This window comes from Tympanuchus pallidicinctus, unplaced genomic scaffold (assembly GCF_026119805.1).
Source record: "Tympanuchus pallidicinctus isolate F22 unplaced genomic scaffold, pur_lepc_1.0 scaffold17, whole genome shotgun sequence".
Taxonomy (NCBI): Eukaryota; Metazoa; Chordata; class Aves; order Galliformes; family Phasianidae; genus Tympanuchus; species Tympanuchus pallidicinctus.
The window spans coordinates 5,143,098-5,163,065 of NW_026294690.1; the positions used below are offsets into that span (position 1 = coordinate 5,143,098).

General features: G+C 40.2%; 1 protein-coding gene across 11 annotated transcripts in view; it reads right to left on the reverse strand.

Moving 5' to 3' along the window:
* The window catches only part of IQSEC1 (IQ motif and Sec7 domain ArfGEF 1), a 318,376-nt gene that overhangs the window by 150,274 nt on the left and 148,134 nt on the right, over positions 1–19,968 (reverse strand). The gene's annotated exons all lie outside the window — the stretch shown is intronic.

Sequence of the window (19,968 nt, forward strand, 5' to 3'; positions counted from 1 at the left end):
AGAAACAACCTCTTTCAAGGCTGAAAATTATAGGAAATACAGATATGCATGGTTTCTGATTTGAAGCTGCAAGCTCTAAGCAAATACAACAATCATAATCATGTTATGAGGGACAAAACAAATATTTCCAAGGAAAAAAAGGTCAAAAATTCAGACAATTGCTGTCTTAACCCAATAGAATTTATGTTTCCAAAGACACAAATATTAAATACAATACTGAGAATTCTGCCCTGAAACAAAACACAAGGCCACAGGCCATTACACCTGCTACCAGCACTGTATCAACTGTTAAAGCTGTGCAGTGAGCTAACCTGAATACGAAAGATGCCTGGCATCCATTTAAAAGATCATGTTCTAAAATGCTTTATCAAGTTTGATTCAAGCACAAAATTATTTTCTCGATACCTTGAGCTCTGACAAGTTCTGGGTTTTGCGCATGCGTGTGTGGGGGGGAGGTTCTTTTCCTCTTCATTTTCTTTCTTTTTGTTCTTGTGATGAAAGAGACTGCTGATTTCTGATAGGTACGGAACCACACTTAGTGAAGATTATGTAACTGCACAGCATGGATTTCCTGATGCCACAGACAGAGAAAAGCAGAAAATGAATGCCTTGAAGAATCAATAATCTGAAGTCTTGCTTTCTTCAGCTCTGATAATAAACAAGGAGAGTTATTGATCTAAGAAACAGCATTAGAAAGACTTTAAACTATTCTGTGTCTCAGCGTGGAACAGTGATGACGTAAATCATTATGATATTTCTAAGAAAGATGTCAATGTGAATGCAGCAAGCACCAGTGTAGTGGAACTATGCAGTAACTGCTCTTGCTGAGACCAAATAAGTAAAATATAGGAACTGCAGTAGCCCAGCACCGTATTGGTGCTATAAGGCTTCTGCAGAGTATTTGTTAAAAGATCTTGACTGAGCACAAAGTTATATGGAAGCTCTCACCAAGCTGAGCAGATCAGATGGTGCCAATCTCTGTGCTGTGACAGCTCAGTATGGCCGCCTCCCTTCCAGAGGTCCCAAAGGCAGCCTGCAACTCTTCAGGTTCAATTCTAAGCTCAGGCAGGCACAATCCATTTCCATCACTGGAGATGGCTGCAACTGCTTCAGTCTCAGCTAACTAGAGAATAAATGAGTTCGTGCTACTGCCTATCTTAATGGTGCTGGAGACTACAAGTAACTGCAGATAGTGATCAAGCATAGTGTAGAGAGTCAGAAAAATTTCCAATTTGAGAAAAGGAAAGATGTTCCAGCATGAAAGTATGCAGTAATGACAGATTAAATAGCTGCAATTGAAAAATCCACAGCTTGATCCTCACAAAAATTGCCTAAATATGTCATCCTTTGGCTAAAAAGTGAAATTTATTTGGGGCATCCCAGTACGTGCAAAGATAGACTGTCAGCAACTGATAACTCTGGATGGTGTGTATAATATGGGGGAAGATACAGTTCTGAGCTCCATCAAATCCCTAGTGCTAGAAACAGCACGGTATTGCCTCTTTCCAGTGCTGAGAAAAGGAATGCAGAACACTACATTAAAAATTTAAGACACTGCTACATACTGCTCAATGAATAACTTCTGCTTGTCACAGTTTCTTTGTACAAGCTAGCAGCACACAGAAGAAAGGCAAACCTTTACATTGCAGCCTGATGATGTTGATATTCCACATACAAAGAATGACCAAATTGTTCGTATTCTCTAATGCAACTTCATTACATAGAAGTATTTACGCCTTCTTGAAGGCATTCATGATGAACACTTTGTATGCCAGTACTCCCTTTAGTAGGCACAGCCAAAGCATCTAACCACAGTGGGCCAGAAGAAGGTAACAAAAGGAACAGTCTTGGCCAGAACACACTTCTACAGAAATGGAACTGAGAAGCCACTATCTGCAGCCATTACATTAGTCATCAAACAACCTACTGCCAAAAGCATCCTTTCATATTCTGTTATTTATTGTTGTATTTAAATTATTTTTAATCAATTCAGACTAAGCTTTTTTTCTTTTTATCCCCACAGACATCTGTAAGAACACATGCATTAGAAAAGGTATGTAAATTAAGCTCCACCTCACACTGTAGCTGCTCTGGATTGTATGTGTTTCACTGGGATCACGTTGTGTTCAGTTTTTCTCACTAAAACCAATGACATCGTGTGAACTTGCCCTAAGTCACTTCTCTGAGCACTGACAGGGCTCCTGGCTGTCCTAGTGTGTCAGCCAGCATGCATCAGCTGCAAGAGTTAGCCACCAGCAGCTCATGACACGCACTGGAAGGTGCATCTCTGTGATGTAGTTCAACAGCAACACATAGCCAGCTGCATCACCCTGCCTCTGCACCCCCCCTCAGTTGCTCAGTGACTCACAGCATGGTGAAGTTACTTAATGCAGAGCTTAGCGAAAAAAGCAAAAAAGTAACATTTGCGATCATTTTATCTTCCCTTCTCTAACGTCTGCTCAGCACATCATCTTGGCTTCCTTCTCATGAGAGGAGCCCGGCTTTGCCTGGGGGTCTGCCAAATTACCAAGTAGAAAACATTCCCCTAAACCTCAGAACTGCTTGAAGTTGAAGGGATCAGCGGCTTGCAGTTCAGTGTTTGCTTTTCTTACGCAGACAAACAGCCCTGAAGGAACCTGAAGGAAGCTGTGCAAAATTCTGCTTTGAATATCATGGATCAGAAGCTAACGACACCAGGTTCCTCCCGGAAATTAGAAGGAATCTGGAAATATAGCTAGAAGCTCTGCCATCACATCTTTTATGGATGGAGTGTCATTTATCAGCCATGCAGCTGTGTCCTGTACTAGTGCAACACAGGAACTGAAGGCAGAGCAGCACAGCAGCACGCTCAGCTCGCTCCCATACATCTCAGCACCACTGCAGAGCACTGCCAGAAGTAGGCACTGGCCCAGGTGCAGCACGGCTGCTGTCAGCCCTGCTTCCATCCACCCAGAGAAAGGGACAATGTCCCAGGATGGCTGCAGTGCCACTGGTAGCTGCACTGGAATTGGATTCACAAAACCTGTCTGATGGTAGCCTGTCTACACCATAGATCTGAAAGTAAAGTAGAACAACCCAACTTCAGAGGCTTCAGTCTAATGGCGTGGTAAATAGGACAGAACTAACCAGCACTCCACTGACATTAGTAAAAAAAATTACGCCAGTAGAAAACATGGGTAACTAAATCTTTCTTTTTATGTCAGGAAAAGATATTGCATTGTATCATACAAACTGGTACCAATCACCCATGAAGAAACAGCATTCATAAGGACTCGGAATGTTAAGTAATACCACTGAAATTCTTGTTTCTCATTTTCCTGTTCTAATATGTTAAGATCTGGATATTTTAGTGAAATACTTAGGCCAAAAAGTACTGAAATATGTTTAATGCTGCTCTTAGAAATAGAAAGCTTTCCTCTCCTGGGGCATGAATGGCACAGCAGGCTCCTGAGCGCAGTTCTGCTGGACCTGGACATTTCACACAGCACCCAGTTGGCAGCACGTATTTCATGGCCTCAGGCAGCAGCTCACTGCCTCAGCTCTACAACAGTTAAAGCTGGATTACAAGGCTAAGCAGGCAACAGATTATGACAGAACTGACTGATAATCAAAAGTGTTTTTTCCATCTCTTCCGGACACTGCATGGCAAAGTGACAAAAATATTGGCCACAGAGAAAGAAGCAAATCAGAGAAACCACAGCTCTAGGAAAACTTTGATCACACTTATCTACTTGACATACAGGAGACTACTTAGTTTGGGCTGCATGCAAGCTCTGTACATGAGCTTTCTTTTAGTTTTCCTCCTTCAGAACACATCCCTCCCTTGGTGTGACAGGTTTCTATCATAATTCAGAGAATCTTCAGCACAGAAGCATATTCAAACATTCATCTTCACATGTTTTCCAAACCAAAATATAATCATGGCATCTCAAATAGATTTTAATCTTTAAGAAAAAACAGCGTCTAGGAAACAAAGCCCTTTCCCCATGACCATGAAGAAATAGATTCAGAAGCTCAGCTAGTTTTATTAATTTGAGAAGACTGTGTGAAGGTAAAATTTATTTTCTATAGAGAAGGACAGATTATAATAAATAAAACTCACTTTGCACATAAAGACAAAACTGAGGCCTATATTCCTACAGCAACCTGTAGCCTAAGAATGGGGTGTCCTGGGGAAGCTTCCTTCTCAATAAATGCTGTAGTGTTACAGTAATACATTACACCGTGAAAGACAGTATTAAAAAGTAATAATTTTGAAAAACTCCATCAGCTACATTTGCTCCTCCAATAGCACATAAAAGTTAGTGGCCTTCATGCTTAAGGCTCTTCACCTGCCTTGTGATACAGTTTGAGTTCAGTGATGCCTTGCATGTAGGCAGCCCACCTGCAATGACTTTGAGTAGGCGTTCCAATGGAGCTGCAAAAATTCCCAACCTTCTTATCCTGAAGAAAAGAAATCACCCTCTTGACAATAAATGGTCAAGAAATCATAATCCACTGGACATCTAATCAGCATTCTTATTCAGGCTGATATCTTGCCAGAGGAATTGCTTTCTTATTAAAATATCTCAGGGATGTGGTTTGGGATGCGTTAGAAAAACACTCCGCCACTTAAATCACACTTATTCCCAGACTTACATGAGGATCAGATGTTTATTAACAAGCTTTACTACCATTTGCAGCTCAAATTTGGAGCCATAAAAACAAAACCAATTGATGTATGCAACATGGGAATAGAGATTTTCCAAAGAAGGAAGAGATAGTGAATTGTTGATAACAGCAGCCAATTGTGCACAGTTCAGTCTGAAGACATTCAAGCTTCTAGATCTGTGTTTAATCTTCCACGAGGAAGGACACTAATGTAACTTGAGAACTGAAGTGTCTGAAAACATTTTGTTCAACAATATGATGGAACAAACTTACTGCCCATTAAAAGTTCTCATTTGTGTGGCTACGGTCAGAAGCAGCTAACTTAACCTTTCCATTTGTGAATCATGCGGGAGCTACAAAGGTCTCAAGTCTACAAGAATCCTCACAAGGCATTTGAGATCATTAGAATGAAAATAGCAGAAGGTTATAAAGGAAAACTAAAATGGTCATATAATTTAAAACAAGTGTTTGATCCCCATATTTCCCTTTCAAAGCTATATTGTTACTACAGTCCTTCTAGAACTACTAGCAAGAGCTCTGCACTAGTGTAGTGAAGTCAAACAAACAAAAATTGAATATGACAGTGAATCAGCAAGAGTACATTATATGCTGAGAACACAGACTTTTGACTTCATCCTTTAAAACACGGGGACCAATTCTGCTGGGTGTATTTTCACATAGGCTTATGACATTTATGATTACAGACAGTTCAAAGTATAAGAGACCTTTTAGTGTGGAGCAGTAACACAGCTACATCACAGGAGTGGAGCACTGACTTCACCCCACGTTTCATACTGGTTAATAGAGTAAGAATTTGTTTTTCCACCTCACATCAGCAGATTTTAATTCCCTGGTTCAGAATGAGTGCTCCGAGAGAAACTTGCAGCTCAAGTATTTCCTGTGCACTGCTACAAGCTGCAGACACCTCCCTGTTTGTACTGTACCTGCTTACATGCACGCAGAAAAACAAAAGGCTCAAAGAAGAGCCTTTTTCCCTTGTACAGACCTGCAGGTAGCATGAGCCAAAGGCTGTGCTGCCTGCAGCTAACTCATCATGCACTACGACAAAGCTATTTGCTCCTATCCAGAAACATCAACTACAGCTTAAGAATTCATATGATTTCCAATGTACTTTGATATGTTCACTTGTAATCAATAATTATTTTTACACATATTAGTGATTTTTTCTTAGATTACCCAGCATTTGACAAGCAGCAGCAGATCACAAAAAGATGCCACGCGCGCAGAAGCCTTTTGTTTCCCAGCAAATGGAACACGATTACACTAGCAGTTAGGCAGATTCAAGGACCTGCAGTCAAAGTGCTGTTTCCCTACCAATCAGTAAAACTGCATCTATTTGTTATCATTTCTGAAAAAGAAAATTGCCAGATAAATCCACATAGGCAAAGTCAATGACTTAAAGTGCAGTGCACTACTTTATCAGTCTGCCAGAGGTTAGAATACTTCTTTTAAATATGGAAAATAACCTTTTTATCACTACAAAACAGAGTAAACAGTAATTTTGCTGCTGTTGGCTACAAACCTACTGAATTGAAAATTGAGTTAGATCATCTTAAAAGCATAACGGTTTTCTGGAAGAAAATGCTTACAGATGTAAGCGAAATAACATGAAAGCAGCTAACTCCTGCAGAATCTGAAAACAAGCACAACTGGAGCTACATCATCAGCACGTCTGTGGCAAAACAACAAGAGAGGTTAGTGGTGTGCTGCTGGAACCAGGAAGGGAAGCCACAGAGCAGCCTAGCCCACAGAAAGGAAACAAAGTTTTTCAGCTAACTGGCAGTTTACATTTAACAAATACTCAGAGTGAATTTACAGAGGTTCAATGAAAATGAAGCATGGATAAGAAATGGAGAGGCCCTTCCCTGACTGTACCAGCTGGCACCAAATCCTGCAGCCCCTGCAGCCCCAGTACTGCAGAGCTGAGGTCAGGGGGTTCTGCACAGGGCAGCGTGTCCCTTCATAGGGGCTGATGGGCAGTGGTTGTGAACCTCAACCTGAGAAAGTACCAGAGTAAGTATCAGATCTTATATTTTACATACCAGATTTTATACAGATTATATAAAACCTTATACATAAATTAAATTTGTTGTAATAATAATGGAAGAATAATTTTCATTACCATAAATTTCATGAAACAGATCAACCATAGCAAGATGACTACTTGGTTAGTACAAATTCAGAGCTCTAAAGAGATTCAGTCTATGCTCCAAATGGTATTTACAGTAGATCTGTTCAGGACACCTTTGTACCATCTATGGGAACTAGAACAGCTTCAGTGTAAACCAAGGAGTCAGAACCATGCAATGCCAGATGTATTTGAGAGGGCCAAAAGTTCTGGCTGCCAAGTGGATGCAGCTGTGTATGTTCTGGAGCGCAGTCACACTTGGGACATTGCTGTCTATATACACACAGGTATACATATACATAACTGCTGCACATATCACCCTGTGAAACTTTTGAAAAAGCCCTCAAAACACCAAAGTCATAGAACAAAGTCAAAGTACCTAAAAAGAAAGCTTTAAATGAATCTTTCCCATTCATTTCCGTAAGATTTACCCAGACCGTATTACACCATTTAGCTTTTCAGCACTATAAAATTGGATGAATCAAATGACTGGTGGAAACATGCAATGTTAGGCGTTTACACACATGCTTGGCTATGGCCAATTTAGTGCTAGCTCCTATTTTAAGCATTCAAAGATCTGACAGAGAATGCACACTACATGCAAATTAATAAATACTGCCTGTTGTATTTTCCTGTTCATGGGTAAGCTATCTCTGGACTAAGACTTGTGGCGGAAACCTTTAGCCTCATCTGTAGTAAAGCAATAAGCTTCCACCTACACCTAAACCTTTGCCTCCATTGATGGACCCGGTGCGCCTTCAGCCCCAGAAGGCAGCGGTACCCCGGGCTGCATCAGCAGGGGAGCGGCCGGCAGGAGCAGGGAGGCGATTGTCCCTCTGCTCTTGCGAGGCTCCTCCTTGAGCAGCACACCCTGGCCTGGGGCTCCCAGCACGAGAGCTGTGGAGGCATTCTTTTCCGCTGAATGCCACGAAATTGAAATTAGAAATAAATATAAAAAGAATTGTCAGTAATTAAGTCTGATCGTTAAACAGAACGTGCATCTTCGTGGGCTGCACAAGAGCACAACACATGCGGAGAGCACCTCAATTTAATAGTGAATCCTAGAGACAACAAATGCAATTGTGCAGCTTCCACGGTCAGCTGACAGCAGCAGGCACAGCTGAGGGCTCACTGACTAACAAAGCCCAGAGCCCAGGGAAACGGCTTTCATCAGGAACCTTGTAGCCAGCCAGCAAAGCTGTTGGTCAGAAACACCTGCTGCCTCTATGGGACGGAGCAGTGGGCTGCTCACCCGTTCTTTCCCGTATCAGAATACTTGTCAACTGATTAATAATAATACGGCTTTTTGAACAACAAAATAAAATTAAGTCACGTTGCCCGACTGAGATAAATTATCTCTACTATAGCAGCCTCTGGCAAAGCCTTGTCATAAAACATCAATTACAATTAATTTAATTCTCTATTAAGGTGAGTTTAACTGAGAAAGAGAGCAAGACAGATTTTCAATACTATCCAATTTTCAGGTGTGCCATGCTCCAGTGATGGGCTAGAAGAAATTCAGAGGTTAACGAAGCATGACATAATTTCTTTAGGAAAAATACTTACATTATTGGGTTATAAATTGGGTTTATTTCATGCATTTGCCCTATAAATGCATAGGCCAAAATCACTAAAGGCTACAAAGCATACAATTAAGATCAGAAAAGTAAGAACTATAACGGGTGTAGAAACAAAAACACACTTGAAACACCAGAAAAGAGGTCCATATTTTTTCATGAAAATCCATATCTTCTGTGCAATTTTTCACTCGAATACGGAAAACCAGATGTAATATTGGGAAGAAATGGTCCTTGGGTAATTGGAACATCAGTTACCCACCTTGTTTAGTAAACACAAAGTCTTTCACATTTTCGGAAATCCACTGCCAGCTCTAAAGGGAAGCATATGGGAAACACCCATATTTTACAGCAACAATCAGGGCAAAACATCGACTGCAGAGCAAAGAGGCCATACTAACCAGGATCTTTGAACTTCCCACCTTTCTAAGCATCTGTATTGACAGAATCAGTCCTTCATGAGTACCCAAACCATTGCTATATATTACGTATGTAAAGAATACTAGCATTATGGATAGTTGTTCTTTCCAGATCTATAATTTCATTCTCTAGCAAAAAAAAAAACAAAAACCAAAAACAAAAACAAAAACCAAAACAAAACAAAAAACAAAACCACAGAACAAAACAAAACAAAACACCAGCAAAACAACCCTCTTCCCAGGAGAATCTCTCCAACACTGCCCAGGAGGTCTCCAAAGTCTCTATTAAGAAGATGAACTCAGTTTTCTACATTACAGGGTGGAAACTGGATGGCAGCAGGACTGAGTCACGTAGTAGCCAAGAGCAGGAGGCTGTTTCCTTCCAACACAGCCAGGCAAAACTTACTCAGTTCATTACATGTTGTTTCTCCTTGTAGACTGACTCAGTTTATGCCTCCTCTTTATCTATCCATTTCTGACAGCTCACCAGAATGTGGGGAGCCCCCTGAACACAGCTAGGAACCAGTCCCTGCAACCACTGAGCCCAGTGCCTGGCACATTCTGGTAATCCTGCAACTACCTCATGACCTCCTTTTGGCAAGGGAGCCCAGTGTCTTTCAGCAAGTTGCTGGGGAGAACAGAAATCAGATAATCAAGTTCATAGCAGGTGAGTCACATCAAGCTGTTAGTGTGGCAGGTGATTGAAACCTGTGCAGCTGTGCTGCCTTACAGATCCCACCCCCAGTACTGAGCAACTGCTGTGCACATTTTGTCAAGTTAAAAGAAAACATGAAACAGACCTGCACAGAGAAGGGAAAAAGCCAATGCCCTTTCAATAGGAGCGTGGTACTCTTAACTGAATTGCTATAATTAATTTAGTAGAGGTAGAATAGTGAAACTAGAGTTTCTGTTGCTTTGACAATAGAAATCTCTCCAGTAGTTTCGAGTTGCTCACGCTTTTTAATTGCGATATTTTTTTTTCCCACTTAAAAACTGACTTGATAACAATGCTGGATTAGCTTCTTACCCAAATGTTCCTTAGCCTTGGAGAAGTACCACTGTGCATTTGTCCTGTTCTTGCACTCCTTTCTCCTTAACTGTCAGCCATCTGACAGTAGGACAGATGGATCTCTTCCATCCTACCCCATACACATACAGCTACACACTGCACTTCCCTGAACACATTCTGCATTGCAGCTTGAGAATGCCAAAGGCAGACTATGTTATACAAGCAGACATGTATATATGACAATAGATAAACAAACCTGACTGTAGGGCATGCTGGATATATATCCAATCTGTAATTCCACGTGATCAAACAACCCTTCATCTCCAGTGTTAACAGACTTTAAAAGTAAACGTAAATTAATCTAGGTTGCCTCTCCTTTTATCTACAGCTTCGTGCTGCCTTACCCACAACGACTTACTTGCAGAGAAAGCTTTGAAGCAGATTGCATTGGAGCTCCCTCTAGCCCCCATTTCAGGAATTATTCATTTATTATAAAATGGAAATTTTTGTAAAATTCAGTCCTGCCACCAGCACAATGATGCCCCATGCTTCCAGACCTTTGTGTAGATACTTTTATTTTTTTCTTTTTCTTTTTAAAAAAAGAATTCCTTCTGATTTTGTGCTTGAGATGAAGAAGGATTTGGTGCTGCACAACAAAACACTCAGTTTGGTAAATCGATATTATACACTAGGAATGTCACCCTTTCAAAGTTATGAATCAAGAGGTTTCAGAGGGACTCAGCCAAGTCCCTCACCCTTGTCAAAGACCTCAATGAGTCACCTTAAATGCTATTTTAATGCTGCTTCATTTTAAACAGCAGATTAAACTTTTCCATTCCTGGACTCCTGATCAAAGAGGTTTATGGCTAAGGAGCTTCCTTAGCCATAGACTGTGCATAATTCTAATTCATTATGAATCTTGAGTTACTTGAAATAGTGGCAATCCATAGCACGTTACACAGCTGGTCGAATAGCTAAGGGAAATTTTTGAAAGCTTAATTTGATTCACGGTGAAGATCTACACCCCATTACATTTTTCAGGGGATTATTCCTTCTCCTCATGTTATAAAATATTTTGCTTCAGCTAGTTAGTTACTTTTAATACTACTTTGGGAGATAAGACTTGAATTTATCACAGTCGAACTGTGCTCTGCTCCATCTAGTGGTGCATAAATATCCATGCCTTCCAAGCATCTGCATAATATGCTCTGAGCTATGGAACAACAGCCCATAATCAGAGCCACAGAGGGGAAGTGATGCATGTACAGGAAACAACAGCAAGTCAGTAGTAACTGCGTATAATGGGTCCTACCCACCTATTTTGGGCAAAAACAATCAAAACAACGTAAGAATGGAGTGTGTTTGCAAAGGAGAAATCCACATGGCAGAAGAAGAACAATTCCTGATCCTAACAGGTGAGAGTGCCTAACAGTGCCAGAAGAAAAACGTGTGAACAGAATTTCTACAAAGCAGCAGCTTTAGTCCAACCTTTCAAGGTCATGACTGAAAAGATTTGGTGCATGAAGACAAGAAAAATGCGATTTCCTTCCACCTTCCACACTAGAATGCACAATAAGACAGTGTTAACTATTCGCAAAAGCAGTTGAAAAAATCATCAAGGAATAGGGAGGAAAAGGGAATTTTTCCACTGCAGCCTGTGTCTTGTAATGTTGTGCAGCATTTAGGCTCAACTCAGCCTAGCTAAAAAGGAATCCCTTCCAGGTTCCAGTACTAAATCCAGAAATTCATTGCATGTTTTATTAAGCCAGCCATGACTTATTTAAATAGAAAAGTGTTTACTTGTGCATTTCTGACTTCACAGCATGAGAGAAGGTCACTTCTCTATCTGCTCCATGCAGAGTAAATGCCAGGATTTGACAATATTGTGGATATCAACTTAAATTGTTTCAAATGCCAGCAAATTGCAATGCTACTACCTTTTTTTAACTGGAAAACTACCAGATAGAAAACAACCAATGATAACATCCTGCTACAGCTAATAACACTGATCACTTCTCTACCTTGCTTCTCCTGAGGCCCATCATTAACCACAAACCACATTTGAGGCAAAAGTGCTGGCACCACCTACAGCTGGTGGCTTTAATTTTCACATTTAAACAGTAGTCTTTCTTCTTTCCTTTCCTTTATACAAACATATAAAAGATACTTATTAAAAGATTGGACAAATCCTACCCTATGGAAGAGAATAATTACAGTGCTCTAGTTCAGTGCACCAAGGAGAGAGAGCGAATTACTGTTTACATCTGAGAGGGAGATAAGCAAATCAAAATATCCGAAATTCCTCCTGTTGCTATCTCTGGGTAGCAACTCTGAGAAACTCCTCACAGCAGTTAAAGGCCAAAATGGTCAGCAACACTTACACGTGTTGTACCCTGCCCATGAAACATTAGAACACTTCCACTAACATATTGAACTACAGTGATCTACTACATAATTTCTGCATTGGGTAATTCACACATTTTACGATGGGAGTGAAAGACCTTCATGTTTATCCAACGCCAAGAGATAGGAAAACATGAAGCTATGGTGCATTCAGCACCAAATAATGGAAAAAGCCGTATCTTCTTTAGTCCACACAGTCACAATAAGAGACATGGGCAAACTGTCATAAAATCATAAAGGCAGATTAGCTTTCTACAAGCAAGTTCTTCCCTAGGCTTCAGACACTTCACTATCATGCCTACAATAGGCACAAGCAAACATTTATCAGGACGTGTAAGTTGGTATTGTGTTGAGAAGCAGTGAATCAACCCTAACTGTTCAGAGTCATAAGCAAAGAACATTACTATAGGACGAGACAATCTTACACTACCTTTCCAGATTCTTCCCTTGATTCTGATCTTCCATTTATTCTATACTCAAAATTACATATAACTAAAACAACAACAACAACAAAAAAAAAAAAACAAAAAAAACAAACCCAAAAAACCAAACCCAAAACAAACAAACAAACAAACAAAAAACAAACAAAAAAACCCACCAGAAACAAAACAAAAAACCACAGTTGTTCACCCTACACTCAAGCAGCTCTCTGTTCCAGAGAGCTGGAAGGAATATTTTAAACAGCCCCCCCACCCCTCCAATTTTTCTTCCCTGCTAGCTTCTGGCTAGTAAACGACACTTCATAGAGAATCTGTTTCCCATTATACCTGCTCTGGCTGTTTAATTTTGGAAGATCCAAGTAGTGGAAATTCTTCAGTTATTCTGGAGCAGCAAGACATGCCTGGAAAGATATAATCAGCAAAGTGCCCTTTGGGCAATGGTAACTTGGTCTCTCTTCTTCGACGCACATGGACATGTTCACATTTATCTACCTGGAGCTCCAGGGCTATTCAATTAGTTCACTTCATGCACAGCTTAGAGAAAAATATTTTCATCAATTAGGTACCTGAAGTATACAAGAAATGATCATGTGCTTGTGCTAACACTTCATATGGGACATTGACAAATACAGGCTAGCAAACTTAACAAACAGGCTGCAAAGAAACTAAGAAATGTAATCACTCAGACTATTTATCTGTGTAATAACATAGATGTTCTGGTTATTCATAACAAGCAAAAAGCAAAGAAACAACTGTTACATGTAATCTTTATAGAGTAACATGCATAAAATGTCATATTGGTGGTTTCCCAGCCTTGAAGCAAACTTCTAGGATCAACAGCAGAAAAATCTTGGCCTAACGCAGACTGTAATAAACAGCTTGTCTCTCTTCCTCTCCTACTAGGGAAGAAATCACATTAGTTTGTACCTTCATGTCACATGACCACATACAACAACAAAACGCACAGTACACTTAAAGACTTACGATACCGTTTATTTTACTTCAAAATAAATTGTGCAATTTATGTGTTTGTTTACAGTTTGCAATTGTTTTAAATACTGGACACAAGGAGGAGAGCTGTAGAAGAGCATGGAGAAGGGATTACCAAGTACTGATGGCAAAAATGTATGGCTGTGACATTCTGAATAAATCAAACTTGATACGAACAAGAATCCTATGGCATCCATGCAAGTTTCAGTCCCATACACACCAGTAAGAGAGAAGAGGAGAGATGGACTACACAGATGTAGCACTGACTGCACACTTAGCGACCCCGAGCTTCTCTGTTATCTTGAAGATGGACTACTAGACCCCGAAGGCGGACAGCAGAACTGGTGCAGAACATTATCTTCCCTGCCAAGGAAGAGGAGGGCAAGAAAGAAAAGAGACAGAGGAACAGAATCATAGGGAACAGCATTAGGAAAATTAAGCTTGAATTGTTCATTTGGTTTGCTTTTAAATCCACAAATAGTGCAATTTGCTGGTAAATACCAGCTGGCAGCCCATTTCACGTCAGCAATTGGACTTTCAGTGCAATGATTAACAGTGCTAAAGGAGTAGGCTAATGCTTAACAGTTAAACTCTGATCCAAGGATGTTTTTAAAAATTTCTATTTTTCCCATAGGAAAAAATTACTTTAAGCAGCCATATAACATACTCTGTCTACTATAGCCTCAGAGCTTTTATTTTAAAATGTTAAAGAGAAATGTTTCATGATGATTTTCACTTGTTTTTCACAGCAAATGCAGAACAAACACACTCCCCTTCTGCTGGTGATTTACACACAGAAGTATTGATGATTGATGGAGCTCTACTTGACCCTCCACACCATCTCCCTCCTCCCCCCCTTTTAAATTAGAGAGAACTGTTTCCATGCAGCATTGCCAGCATCATGAACGGTGCTACTAACCAGAAGGCACAAAGGCTGTTAAAGAAGCAGTTTGGAATACCTACATCTGTAATGCTACAACGTGCTTTATGGCAGGTGGAGGAGGGGATGCAGGCAGAGCAGGAAGCTTGGATGAGGTCACTTCTTTACCAGTAACACAACCATGGGTGATTGTTTCCTTTAAACAAAATAACAAGCTAAAGAAGAAGAGTGGAAAGGAACACAAGGAAGAAAAAAAAGCCAACAAGAAAATCCAAAACCAAATTGTAAATCTCACAGATTCTGCCACCTTCTGATTGTTTTCTATTAATTTGCTGTGTATGAACACAATTCACTCTTTTTGCATCTCTAGATCACGTAGGAATCAAGTAGAAAATTACAAGTTTTACTATAATTATTCCAGCTTTCCTACGCCATAGGGTATGAACACACGCCTTATGTAATCATCTGAACCTCGTACTGATTTCACACAGACTGTGTGTTTGGATTTGTTTTGCTTTGTTCATGAAAATCAGGATAACTAGAAGCAAGATGCGCTGGCTGGGCTGAGCAACATAGTTTTCACTCCTTTGCTTAATGTGAGAAAACATTGTCAAGCTTTTAAAACCCTGCATATTACAAAGACGACAGTGCTTGTGCATACTAGGTCATACAGCTAGGAATTGCTATTCGGTTAGAAATAAATTTCTGTTCAGCTTTTTTCGGTAGAAATTTTCAATAAGCAGCCAAACAAACAGTAGAAAGGACTCCGAAGCATAGCTCCTGCTGTTGGTTTTGTCTGTGACTAATCATTAATTGGGAAGGTACCACATGACTGAGGCATCTGTTTGGTAGCGCGGGATGCCTTTATAAATGCTCATGTGAAAGACATGAGAAATATTGATGATTTGTCTAAACCTGGCAAACAGCAGAGAGCTTATCAGCAGAAACAGAATCTGAAATTATCTGAAAAACAGATATTTTTCTACTTCAAGAATTTGAGCAAGAAGTTCCCAATTTACCTTGCCTAGTGTGCAAGAGTTCCCTCAGTGCTCCTGAAAAGAAGATAAAAACCAAAGCATACTGATTGAAAAGCATCTGCAGCCAGGCATCGTTGCAGGTTAAGCTTCTGCATTAGCCAGTTAGGGTAAGAAAATAGGTACAATGCCTACCACTGGTCCGGGGAAAAGAAATAGCACCATATCATTATCATTTATATCATCTTCTATACAACGGTTTGCTGCACATAAGCCAACATTTTCTGGTGAAACGAAGCTTCCACATTAAAATTTTACAGAAGTGAAGTATTTTCATAACAATATTTTTACCTCCCAGAGGTGCTGATTAAACATTAAGCAGGTAGACACTGCAAGAAAATGATGTGATTTCTTTGGTACTATAACATCCTTTGCATTATCTGTTTGTTTTCACAGGTACCACTGGGGAAAAAAAAAAAAAAAAAGAAAAATCTCTAGTTTCAAGATGCCTTTGGACACGATAAGGGCATCTAATTAAATATTAGAAGCATGGAAGGTAAAGCAGATGGAGAAAGCAGTGAGTGACAGTCAAAAGTGCATGCAAAACAAAACAAGCAAATCACAGAATCACGAACAAACACATCACATCACAAGATTCTTAGATATTAGGGGTAAGCAAATCTGCTTGCAGTTGTAGCTGCCTGTAATATACCAATATACTTGTACACTTAAGAGTATTCTCAAGCACAAGCACTCTTCATTATAACTTCTTGTCTGGAGCTATTCCTACAGCAACTTGCCTCACAAAAGGCTGAAGAGATGACAGCTACAATAGTAATCAGGCTGCAGGGCACTAAAAACAAAACAGCCTCTCCTCCCCTCACCTCCAATTTCAGCAGATTAGGAAGCCTTCTATAGGGCTGGCTGGCAAGCTACCCCCAGCCTACAACTTTAAGGTGTCAGTAGACAAGAAACTGGGAAGTTCATGTGAAAGTGGTGCACAATTTAAGAGGTGCACAGCGAGTGCATTCTGTTAGTGCAAGATAGCCAGCACCTGTACGGATAGACTGACGTACTAACTGAACCTTGTTGACACAGAAAAATGAGTTTGGAAAATGCTGGGAAAAGATTCTTCTTCAACAAGAAACAGATATGATTAAATTTCCTCCCTCTGAATGCCATTATATCTCTGGGCTTTGTTCTCACATGTTCTAGCTGCAAGGTCACTAAATTACCCGGGCCATACCAAGCAAAAGGCTCCGCAACAGATGCACAAGTAATACTACAAAGATCCACGGCTGTTTTCTTTTTTGACGCCTGTGGTTCCAGTCACCTCCTTTACTTTGCCCTCAGACCAGACATAAAATCCGTATTCAGGTGGTCACTAACAAAGATGGAGCACCTCATGGAATCTGCAGCTCGGAACTGGAGCATATTACTTCTAAGACTCTACACCGCAAAGCAGGAATAGGAAGGGACTCAATGAAGCCAAGCTACAGACATTCTTTTTGCTTTGTTTTCTCAACTTCCAAACCAGAATAAATAAAAAAGAGCAGACATAGGAGGCATATGGGCAAACTGGAACACAGACAGATAATAACTGGCTGGAAGCACGTTATACGCTTCCTATAACTGCCCTTAGAATAGGAAAAAGGCAAGATAACTCATTTTATTTCTATTTTGAACATTGTAAAGTGAGCAAGCAAGGGATTACTGCAAGAGCTGCAGTTATTAAAAATGCATTATTTCTCTATTAACAATTCAAAACAGATGCCAAAGATCATCTTGACTGGAAATAAAACTGCTGGAGTGAATAAAACATCCTGCAATTAGCTACCAGCAAATCAGAGATGCTCCAGATTTCATCGTAGTGCATTCATTAATTGCTTCTTTCAGAGCAAATTTAATTTTTAATTCTGGGCTAGAAAATTAATCCCTCTGAGTATTTTCTAAATAAAGCTTCAAATCTGAAGCTAGAATGAAGCATCCGTTCTTGTTTGCATTGTTTCCACCAACTTCTATTCATAAATTGATCAATGGGAAGACTAAGAGCTAATTTTAATACTATTAAATGTACGTGCAAATTAAAAGCCTAATTGTGCTAATATTCTAGTAGCTGATTTTCATTCAGAACAATAGGATTCCTGCTTACAGATCATTTATGCAAACATGCAGAATTAGTACTTGACTAAGAGATTACAGATGCAGGGGTGGCAAGCTGTAACAACCACTTTGGAAACAGCAGCTTCAAAAACCTAACTTTGGGTCAACCAAACTGTTGACAGGAGGAAAGAATACAGGGGTGACCAATGCACCACCATGCAGTAGCATGTGGGACAGACAGCATTAGCGTCCCCAAATAATATGAAACCACAGTTCTTCAGTCCAGTGAAGAACAAACTTGCAGCTTGTTTTTGTTCTCCATGGAGGAGTGCTTCATGATCACAGGATGCTTTATGCTAGAAGACACTTCTGCAGGTGCTGGTCTAGTCTTCTGCCCAAAGCAGGGCCAGCTACATAAGGTTGACCAGGGCTGTGCCCACCTGAACCGAGTACTGTTGAAGACAGAGCTACCATCTCCTTGTCTGGCCTCTGATCCAGTGTTTGGCTGCCCTCACAGTGAAATTCACTCCTCATCTTTCTTTATATCTAACTGGAATTACTGCAATCTGTCTGTTGCCCCTTGGGCCATCATTGCACACCTTCTAGATGAGGTGTGCAGCACCTTCTGCATATGCTCCCACTGAGGAGTTGAAGACAGCAAGTGCCCTGATCCTTTCCTTCACACCAAGCAGCTCCTTTCTCTTGGCTGCTCCTCACCTGTCACACACTCTGGCCCCCAACCATCTAGGAGGCTGTTTGCCAGACATGCTCCAGTATCCTGATGTCTTTTGAAAAGCCAAACCCCCAGGATGTGTTCTGGCAGATGGGGAGAGAGGCCTCTCTGCCTGCACTCTTGCTAACACAGCCCTGAGTGCAGTTGGCTGCTTTTGTCGTACGCTGCTGACTCAGTCTCACCCTTTGCAAAAGTCATCACCCAGGCAACTTGCGTGCTGGGGAGAAGATGTATGAGAAGAACAAGGCCATATCTAACTCCTGACAGCTCTTCTTCAGCAAGTCCTAATAAAATGGAGAGTTAGCACACATCACGTGCTGCTGATAGATATAAGCAGGAAACAATGAGGGAGGAAGGGAGGAGCAAAGCATGTTAGCTCTCCTAGCAGCCAGTGGCAAGCCTACTGCTTGCTCCATTACCACTATATGAACACAGGCAGTGCTGCTACAGTTATATTGTCAATTGTTGGGAGCTCTCATATCTCCACAGATTGTAGCTAAGTTCTCATTACACATACACACACAGTTGCAAAGTTTGAGAACTAAATTTCCCTGAGAGTAAGGTTAGTGATGAGTTCCTACACGCATCCCAATTCTTAAGCAAAAGCTTGCAGACTTACAGCAAGTTTGGGCATTGTAAAAATTGTTACATTTTGCATTTTTGCACACTAACATTCTCCATAACAAATCTGCACATGCTTTGCAGATCCAGCCACACTTATGGCATTTATTACTTTACTGCACAAACAAACACAGAAGTAAGCCAGAGATGGATGGTATTTTTTTTTCTCCCAAGGACAAGGTTACGCTGCTGAGTTTTCTTTCCAAAAGATATATTAAGACACACAAATAAATTTTGTGGTGCAAGATACTGAAACATTAAAGAAATTACTGATTTTACCATCAACATTGCTATGGGAAAATCCCTAAAAGAACCCTAAAACGAAGCATTATAAACTAAGAACAAAGGAAAAATAAAATCCTCATTAAAAAAAACAAGAGAGCAATCTAATTACACTGAAGTCGCACTCCTCACTGAAGAAATACTCAATTGTTTTACAATTGGGCTACAGATTCACTACCACCAAATAAAACTAAGAGCTTTAATGAGAGGAAAGAAAGCAGACAAAGTGACATTGCAGTGTAAAATAACAGGATGGATCCAAACATGCGAGGTTATACATAAGTAAGACATGAAAGATTAAAATCAGAAATATTTAGGCATTCACAGATTTAGGATTCAATTTAGGATTGTTTTTGCCTTTCTTTATTACTAGTGCAAAGCAAGTTGATTTTTCAGCACCAGATTTCCAATATTTTGATACTAATATTATTCATGAGCTGGCAATCATGATTAAGTTAATCACAGTTAAAGACAAGTTTCTTCATGACGTGTGCAGAGTTTCTTAGCAGTTTTCACATTCCTGGTAACTTAGGTTACTATACTTTGACGTTTCTGTAAGCTGACTGCTAAACTCTGGCACTGATAATTGCTTTTATTAAGATGTACAGTTACTGCTGCCCCCATTTAACCGAAGATTTGAAAACACACATGCTAAGTTACTAACTGAAAATCATGTATTTTAGATAGATGTAGGGTAGGCCACTCAGCACTGAGAACCTGAATCTTTTTAAAAACCCT